Source organism: Silene latifolia, chromosome Y, assembly GCF_048544455.1.
Source record: "Silene latifolia isolate original U9 population chromosome Y, ASM4854445v1, whole genome shotgun sequence".
NCBI lineage: Eukaryota > Viridiplantae > Streptophyta > Magnoliopsida > Caryophyllales > Caryophyllaceae > Silene > Silene latifolia.
In genome coordinates this window covers 251,840,943-251,851,328 of record NC_133538.1, presented here as the reverse complement: position 1 = coordinate 251,851,328, position 10,386 = coordinate 251,840,943, and positions in this window count along the sequence as shown.

The window sequence follows — 10,386 nt, the reverse complement described above, 5'->3', positions numbered from 1 at the left end:
CTTGGAAATGAAATTGTAATTTGTAATACTTAAAGAAAATGATAACAAACTAATGAAAACTAAACTACACTAAGCTAATCTAACTACTGAAGTTTAGAGAGAATTCTATGAGGAAAATGTGTAAGAGAGATGTCCATTATGTTGGGAAATGTGTCCTCAACAATAGTGCGATCACATGATTTAAATATCATTATTAAATCTCATTTTAAGAATACATGTGGGATGTAATATTTTACAGTCAACTGGTCCACACATATCGGTAATGATTGGCTGACTAGAGTTTGACATTACTGTCGTGCGACGGTGGTGATCAGTTGATCCCCTTAGGTCATACCTATAGGGAAATACTCTTAATTGATTATTTAATTGATCGTATACCGATACGAGTTAATTAAATTGCTTAAAATTGACGGATGATTTTGTGAGTATAATTTACGTATCTTATTGTAAATATGATTAAATAAGACACGGTCTAAGTAATCGAATTATTTTATTACTTGGATGAAATTATTGTTTACAGAAACAATTGAAACGGAATGAATAAATTATTATAAATACAGAATGTTGTAGTTTATAATTTGGAAACATTTTTGGTACAAGTAATTACGAATTACTAGTCGATTTTGTAAATGACATATTTTATGAGTATGTTGATTTTTGATATGTTAAAAATACATTACATTGTGACATGTCATGTAACATGTTACATGTGACAAATTTGACAAATGACAAAAATAAAATGGATTCTCCATTTTATGCCCAAAACCGAAAATAAGGGGGTGTGTACATAGTTTATATTGTGTTGTTTATTTTTAAATGAAAACACACTCATAACACTAGGTAGTAGGCTTGCATGCCTAGTCTCTTGTGAAGAGCACAAATGAAAAGTGTTGGGCATCCTACCCAAGCATTTTTTCGGCTACTCCAAAGAAAAGAGAGAAGAGCATTTCTCATATATTATCATTATTCATTCCTCCTATCTAATTTTTCTAGTGTAAGAAAATTGATATGCTCTCTACATCTTATGAGATTTCTAGAGAAATAAAACACACAAAACACTACCTCTTGACCGAAATTTTCAAGAGTAAAATAAAATTTATTTTGTGTCAATTTTATAGTAAAACTAATATTATTACTAGATCTAAATAATATTGGTTATTATGAGTTTTCCTTGGGTATATGCTTTTGGGAGGGATTCTATACTTGAATCCTTGTTCTTCCATTTGGAGAGCTCAAGAACAAGTGAGTAGGTGAACTCACTTGTGCCCATAAATCCGAAAATCACAATGTAAGATGATGGTTTCTTCTTTATATTGTTATAATGTTTGCATGCATAAGTTCCACCATTTAATTTTATGACAAATTAAATTAAAACATATATGAGTATGTTAGTATATAGATCTACATTTCTTTCAATTGGTATCATGAGCCACGGTTGTTTGCATGCAAATCGGTTAAAAGTTTTTCCGAGTTATAAGAATAACATATAAAACTTGTAAAATTTGTGTTATTATGATATATCACGAAATTAATTCATGCATGTTAATATTTCTGGTCCTAAAATGTTTTAGGATATTTTGGTTAATTTTACGGATTTTTATTGTTCATATTATACAATAATGGCATTTAAATATGATTTTATGAGTAAAAATGTCATTTTCGGTCTAAAATTAGCTATACTTCGACTTTTCCATTGATTTTTGGATATGTTGTCACATATATATTATTTTGAGATAACCTGTAAATTTTCATAATTTTTGGACTTGTTATGCTCGATAAATGATTTTTCCATTATTAAATTCGGATTTAGGTGAAAAATAGGTTAATATGAGTTAAATTTCGAATCTGGTCATAGAAAATTAATATGTTGTCACATGAAATTTTACAAGATGTGTGTAAAATAATTGGCTATAAAGAAGTCTTTTTGCATGATTTATGGATTTTGAAGAAAAATAGCATAAATAGTGACATTATTAGTGAAAAATTAATAAAACATAATCTATGACTTAGGAAAAACGTCTAATGTTGCTTTTTATTATCTTTTTCAGATCTAAAATTGAAAAGTTAATGAATATAATTTTTCCCATGATTTATGATTATTTTATTGAAAAACCGATAAACCGCAACATTGTTTTTCCGGAAAAATTTCGAAATTTTTAACCTAAAATTTTGAACATTATGAGTGTCATGGTATTTTTCCAGAATGTTCATGAGTTTAAATTTCAAATTTTGAATTTATTTGAAATTTTGTGATTTATTTGAAGTTTATAGCTTATTTTTGTAATTTTTGGTCCATTTATGAACAATTTTATAAAATATGGGTTAATTATGGTCAAATTATTAGTGAAGACTAAATTTTGAGTCCTAAGAGGTTAGGGTAATTAACTTATGCATAAATATGAGTTTATGTATTTTTGTGATTATAAAAATGTTGAAATCACACAAATCCGTAAAAACCGAGTAATATACGATATTGGCTAATTAAAGGCGATTTAGCATAAAATTGAGCATGTTCATACATATTATAATGCTGCATTTTCTTTATGATTGTCATAATTTTAATTTATGTAATTTTTGAATTATGTAATTTTACTTAGTATGGCCTTAGATTTAATTGGTATTTCCCGAAATGTATGGGAATATCGATTCGGTTGTAATTTTATTGTGATCTCGTATTACCGTTTTGTAATTAATAGATTTATTTTATTTTAGTTACAAATGTATAATAGGAAATTATGTAATTTTATTCATTCCGGAGTTCCCAAAGACGGATTTCTTCAAGAATGGCGATACATAAAGACGGTGTTACCTCGAGATGCGTGCCACAACCGAAGTTCAAGGGAGCAATGGAGTTGGTTTCCGAATATGTAATAGTTAAATAGTTTTTCTATTTTAGGAAAGGCCATACTAGGATTTATTTATCTTTATGCTTGCATTTTATTTTATGTCACATGCATCGCTAAATCGCCATAACTAAACATGCATCCTTATTTTTATCGAGTTTATCGACCGTGTCAATTAAAATTATCGTAGTTCACCGCTTTAGTTCACTTAAAACGTGATAGATAATAAATTGACATGACCTCTCGCTAAAATAAACAATTGAGACATAGCCTTACCAAATAGTAGAAACCATGAAAACCTATTTCGCGAGGGAGTGCACTCGGCGCTACCGGGGTACAAACCTTGTTACGTAGGGGAAGTGGGTGATGAGTGTTAATCCACCGAATTCATGTTGAAGAGGGTTTCATCGGCCATACCGTGCCCAAGTTGATGTGGATTTGGATCATGGACACATTTATTCGAAATTTGGATTGAGCTCAACGGAAGTATTCGCGACCGTAGTTGCATGTGTTCCGGGCTATAGATAAATATTAGAGTAATTTTATCGACCAAGAGTTCTAAAAGTAGAATCGATTAAAACGTTAATCCACCGAGTTATATTGATAAGGGTTTCATCGGCCATACCGTGCCCAAGTTAATATGAATTTGGGTCTTGGAATCATTTATCATAGTTGGGTAGAGGTCACTATGTAAATTCTATACTTGTTTACAAGTATTAATAAAACGATAAATGTTAAGTTTTCCACTATTCCGTTGTTATTATTGTTCTATTTCTTTACCACAATTCATATACGATATCATTTCGTTTTTGATTCAAATCTCCATTAAAATATCGTAACTAAAGACAAATTTGAATTTGCTTCTAAAACCTCATATGAACCATTGCTAAGGATCTCTTGTAAAGAGTATAGATTAAAGTTATTCATTATCAAACAGGTTTTTGATACTTGACTAACACATCTACTTACAATGGATTATTATTCATATACTTAATTGAATTAAGTACCTTGAAGCGATAAATTATTTTGGTAATTAGTTTTGTTAGAATTCGTAATTGACCAAAATAACGCAACCACTTCAATGAAAGTTTTAAGACTAAAACGATTAAATTGAAGAGTAATCTTCATAAGATTCAATTTTGCTTATCTAAGTAAAGACTCATTGAAATGAGTGGGAGCATTCTCTTAAACCGTTAAGATGAGAATGAGGTTCAAGAAGTAAAGATTATAATGGAATTGATACAAGGTAATGTTGAAAGTAAAGTTGTTGAGAATAGAAATACTAAACCTATCAATCCCGACCGATAAAGTTTCCATTGTCTTAAATGTTGGACACTAGAAAGGAAACTACCCCAAATTATTGAAGAATCAACAAGTTAGTTGTGGGACATCTAATGGGACCTTCTTCTTTAAATGTTTATTTGATTAAACATAAATTTTGGTAGTACTAATTCGTCAATATTAGAAACCAGTGGAGGTTTTCATCATTGTATTCGACACATAGGGTGATTACAATATGACGACTAGCAACAATAATAACGAGAGATAGAGTAATTGTGTACTCAATCTAGTTTTTGGATTTAAAGTTGTACTTAATTGTGACTATTAAGTGCATAAACTCTAAATAAGAATATAAACTTGTTAAGATACAAAAGAGGTTTTCACTTTTGTGACCCTATACACCACGATTTGATGTATGGCTAGCCCATTATCAAGGTGATTATATTCTAAAACAAACTAGAATGATATATCATGTAGATGATGTAAGATTCAAATTGGTAACCCAAGATTAAACCTTAAATTTTGGAATAATGAACGTAAAGAGTTATCGAGTACTCTTGAAACCATTAGATTGTTAATGGTATATGCGTATCTTGTATTCAAAGCAAGATGTCTCGTGCCTTTTGGTTGAAAAGGAGATCGAGGTTGTAAATCATCGATCCAAAATAGGTTGATCATTTTCTTTTACCAATGATTTAAGTTGACGCTAATATGTTCACTTAATAAGGTAAATAGAGAAATCTTTGAAGAATTTCAAAGTGTTCAAAAATCACGATTTAGTCGTGATGGGATTATCAAAGTGAGGACCTTGATATAAGCCAAAGGAAATGTGATATAGTATCACAAGTTAATCTCTCTTAGCACGCATCATGGAATAATGTGTGGTTGGATAAGAAATCAAACGCTATTCGATATGGTTTGGACTTCAATCAAGTTACTTTGAGTTACTTGATCCTTTTGGGGATTTTATCATTTTTGTCTAAATTATTTTTCCACGAAATCGAATCATATGAGATATGAAATGGTAAGGGTACCATGTTTGTAAGTTTTCACAAGAAACAAATGCTCATTTTTCCCTTTTCAATTATCACGAGTACGACGGGTTTTGCGGCTCGTGAAGTCAGTCTTACTAAAATACAAGTTTATTTCTAGAAGACAGAGTGGGAGAAATTATTCAAGAGCCACAAAGAATGCCACAAAGAATGTTATGTCGCAAGAAACTGGTCTTTCTTGGCTACATGAGACATTTTGTGTAAGACGTTGTTTCTTTAAAACCTAGGAGGTTAAATTCGTCACTTGTTAAAAATGATGAATTCATGCTACTTTTAAGAAAGTAAAGAGCTTATAACTTACAAAAGAAATTGTTTGATTCAAGTTGATTACTTCTAGAAAGTAATGAACATATGACTTACATAAGAGTGTTTAAGTCACAACTCAATACAAGGCTTAGAGCCATGAAAATCCGAAACAAAAGGGCTTGATTAGTGACAAAGGGTTTTGCACTAATAAAGAGATATTTCAAAGCAAGATTGGTTGCAAAGGATTTTGCACTAATTGAAATGATTAAGTCTATTTGGATCTTCTTAGGGATTGTGTTTCATTATGAGGATATGCATACAGCAAGTGAATCTAAAACCCACTTCTTCAATAGAAGGAATGTATTCAATACATGTCATGAGTTTTATAGATTCTTGCAATCCTAAGATAATGTGAAACTTAAGAGAGAATCTTAAGTAGGACATCAATGAGTTGGAGTCAACATTTTGATCATGTGATAAAACTTTTCTCGATAAGTCGAGAAGTTGTGTTTATACATGGAGTTTAGTGGGAGTTACGGAAGTTTTAATTAGTCTTATATGTGGATGACATATTGATCATTGCGAATGATATAAGACTTATGTTGATAAGATTCATGACTAGTTCAATTAATTTGAACATATTTGATTGATTCCATTTGGTTCCGCTGCCGGATCAATTAAATGAGTAATGATGTATAGCACTTCATATGCTTTGAGTATGATGAATTGTTTTCAAAATCGAATTTAAGTAATCTTTACCAAGTAAGCTATAAAGATTACCCTTAAGTGCTTGCAGAAGCATTAAGGAAGTAAAGCAAAGTGTTTATGATGCAATATTGTGTAAGGGTGTTACACAAGTGACAATTGACAATTGAGATTGCGCATGGTTTCCGACAAAACCATAATCAAAACACATTAGGATGGTTAAGATACCATTGTGGCAATGTTAATTAAGAAGTAGATTTTCTAGAATCGTTCTAGGCAATAAAGAATAATGAGAGATATTTATAACGGAAATTGAGTACACTTGCGATCATGACATGTGCAAGAAAGATGAGTCCTGCACACTGTGAAAACAGTGGGAGCTATTCTTAGGCTAGAGGGCCTATGTCTTGATTGGATCTCGACACGTACTCAAAAAGTTTTGTAATGCAAATGTATACATTACAAAGGAAAACGAGTATGTAGTAAGGTTGAGTAAGGTACAAGAAGTTGATAAAACCTACTAAACAAAGCCTTCTCAAAGGCTAAACATGATGAGTCATGTCATTTCAATTGAATTGAAATGAACAACTACGTACAAGATCAAATTAGATTATAGAATATGAAATAGTAATCAGGCATTGACTATTCATATGTGATAATCACATTTGTCGTTCGAGTTTTACTTTAAAACTCTTTTATTATACTTTGTTACATCCAAACGGGTTGTAGAGACAATTGAACCCCGTTAAAGTGAACACGGATTAGCATTGTATTCGCCCATAGTCATTTGTATGAGGTGACGTCTCGAAGTGACTAGAGTGTGATGCGATTGATGGCAAGTTCAAGTGCCATACAGTCATGTGAGTTGACTAGTCGATCACATAGGCAGATTGTTAGGAACACCTTGTCGGGCTTTATGACCGCTTATAGAGTTCTGGCAATTTATATAGCCTGGTCGTGGCGAGAGCTACTATAGTATTCTAATGAGTCGATTCTTTTGACTAAAGACTATTCACCTAAGATGGCACATTTTCGAGATTAACTTTGATTTGTGTTACTACGACCTTCGTAAATGGGGTCAAATGGGCATATTTTGGGTTATGATGGCTTTGTCTAGTCGAAGGGAATAAGTGCGATAGGAATTGTCCACCCCCTTGTCGGGGTTAAAACAATATCTCGGGCCACTCGAGGAGTAATGAATCGAAATGCGTGGCCACGCTCGGAAAGTATCTATGATAGATAAGTCCGGTCAATCGATATTCTCCAGATCGAGGAAACCACTCTCGATATGATCACTTGCAAGTACGGCCTGAAAGACACCTTGCATTGAGTGGGAGATAGTAATAGGACAAGAGAATTGGTGACGCACACTTGTCGAGGACAAGTGGGAGATTGTTGGGAAATGTGTCCTCAACAATAGTGCGATCACATGATTTAAATATCATTATTAAATCTCATTTTAAGAATACATGTGGGATGTAATATTTTACAACAACTGTCCACACATATCGGAATGATTGGCTGACTAGAGTTTGACATTACTGTCGTGCGACGGTGGTGATCAGTTGATCCCCTTAGGTCATACCTATAGGGAAATACTCTTAATTGATTATTTAATTGATCGTATACCGATACGAGTTAATTAAATTGCTTAAAATTGACGGATGATTTTGTGAGTATAATTTACGTATCTTATTGTAAATATGATTAAATAAGACACGGTCTAAGTAATCGAATTATTTTATTACTTAGATGAAATTATTGTTTACGAAACAATTGAAACGGAATGAATAAATTATTATAAATACAGAATGTTGTAGTTTATAATTTGGAAACATTTTTGGTACAAGTAATTACGAATTACTAGTCGATTTTGTAAATGACATATTTTATGAGTATGTTGATTTTTGATATGTTAAAAATACATTACATTGTGACATGTCATGTAACATGTTACATGTGACAAATTTGACAAATGACAAAAATAAAATGGATTCTCCATTTTATGCCCAAAACCGAAAATAAGGGGGTGTGTACATAGTTTATATTGTGTTGTTTATTTTTAAATGAAAACACACTCATAACACTAGGTAGTAGGCTTGCATGCCTAGTCTCTTGTGAAGAGCACAAATGAAAAGTGTTGGGCATCCTACCCAAGCATTTTTTCGGCTACTCCAAAGAAAAGAGAGAAGAGCTTTTCTCATATTTTATCATTATTCATTCCTCCTATCTAATTTTTCTAGTGTAAGAAAATTGATATGCTCTCTACATCTTATGAGATTTCTAGAGAAATAAAACACACAAAACACTACCTCTTGACCGAAATTTTCAAGAGTAAAATACAATTTATTTTGTGTCAATTTTATAGTAAAACTAATATTATTACTAGATCTAAATAATATTGGTTATTATGAGTTTTCCTTGGGTATAGGCTTTTGGGAGGGATTCTATACTTGAATCCTTGTTCTTCCATTTGGAGAGCTCAAGAACAAGTGAGTAGGTGAACTCACTTGTGCCCATAAATCCGAAAATCACAATGTAAGATGATGGTTTCTTCTTTATATTGTTATAATGTTTGCATGCATAAGTTCCACCATTTAATTTTATGACAAATTAAATTAAAACATATATGAGTATGTTAGTATATAGATCTACATTGCTTTCACATTAGGTCGGACCTAGCTCTCTATTTATCGGGAGCTAGGACTTGAAACGTATGTGCGTAGAACAAGGTAACCCCGATCGGGGACGCCAACACCGATCTGGGTCATGGCTTTCTAGCTCCGTCTTCTTAATTCCTCTAGTTAATGCTAAAGGAATCCAAAATTGATATTTAATGCCTTGTTTAATAACCCGGTTAAACTCTTCAACTAGCATCCTAAGCTTCACTAAGCATCCAATGTTTCCACCTTAGTTGGACTTCAAATCTTGGGCTTGATTTGTGATTTCATTTGTATTTCTTATTTCAATCCACATCTTCATTCATGCAAATCCATGTAATACTTCAAGGTTAGTCCAACTCATGCTCCACACTTAGCCTTGCTTATAACTCTTGCAAATTTGTTAGAAATAAGCTCCTAAAAGCTCAAGTTCCTACAAAATGTGACAAACCACGCAAAGACAACTAGAATACAATCAAACACTAACATTAGTGCAAATGACATGTAAAATATATCTAAAATAGGGGGTTAAAATGTATATAAAATGGACCTATCACTTGCACAATAACGCATCTCCCTGTCACCGCGCCTCACCAAAATAGTAACAATAATATATACACAATATAATACGACGCATAAGGACAAACGCACAATAGCCAATTCGTTACTTACCAGTACGTCGTTGGACACTCATGCAGTCTGTTGATTGACCATATACAGCCTATTGATCGACAGACTCATTAGAGAGCCAGCAAAACGTATTTTTGCATCATTAGACTACGCTATTCTCGCATCCCAATTACAATATACATTAAGTACGAAATTAGAGTCGAGTAGGGTATCCCTAAATGTAGTAAATCCACAAAATCAAAGCAACAAAGAACTAAAACCGCCTCTCTACGAAATCACCACCTATAGCATATAATATGGGTAATTATCAATAACTACAATGTCACAAAAAGAAGAAGTAATGAAGCCCCTCTTGCCCTATGTCATGGTCATGACGAACACTCCATACTTGCCATGGTCTCTACACAAAACGGTCTAAGACGACATACTAAAAATAAGGCATGCACAAGTATAATAGAAATCAAACAAAAACCACAATTAGGCATAATACACTCAGTCAACTCGACACTCTATGAGAAATTCAAGACAATTACTAACGAATATCGAATATAAGACAGCTAGTGTTAGTGTAGGATAAATTACGAGTATGAAGGTGTGAATGAAATCGTTCTTGAATACGAACCTCGTACTCCTTGCACTGTCTCCCTCTTTCTCTCTTTCTCTCGGTCAAACATGGTATGTAGATGAGTTTTTATGTTTGACTGTTTAGGGTTTAGTCTAGATAGGTATTTATAGTTTAGGTAAGATAGAATAAAATTAGGAATAAATCAAATTCTATGCAGCTCGCCTCTTTCGATCGACAGATAATTATTTTCGATTGACATAATCCACCAAATATGTCGATGGACATGCTCGTTCGAACCAGACCCCATATTTCCAACACCATCCACTTTTGTCGATAGGTAGTCAACCCTTGTCGATAGACGGTCAGTAATAATTCATTAGACAAGGCCATTAGACACAACACAA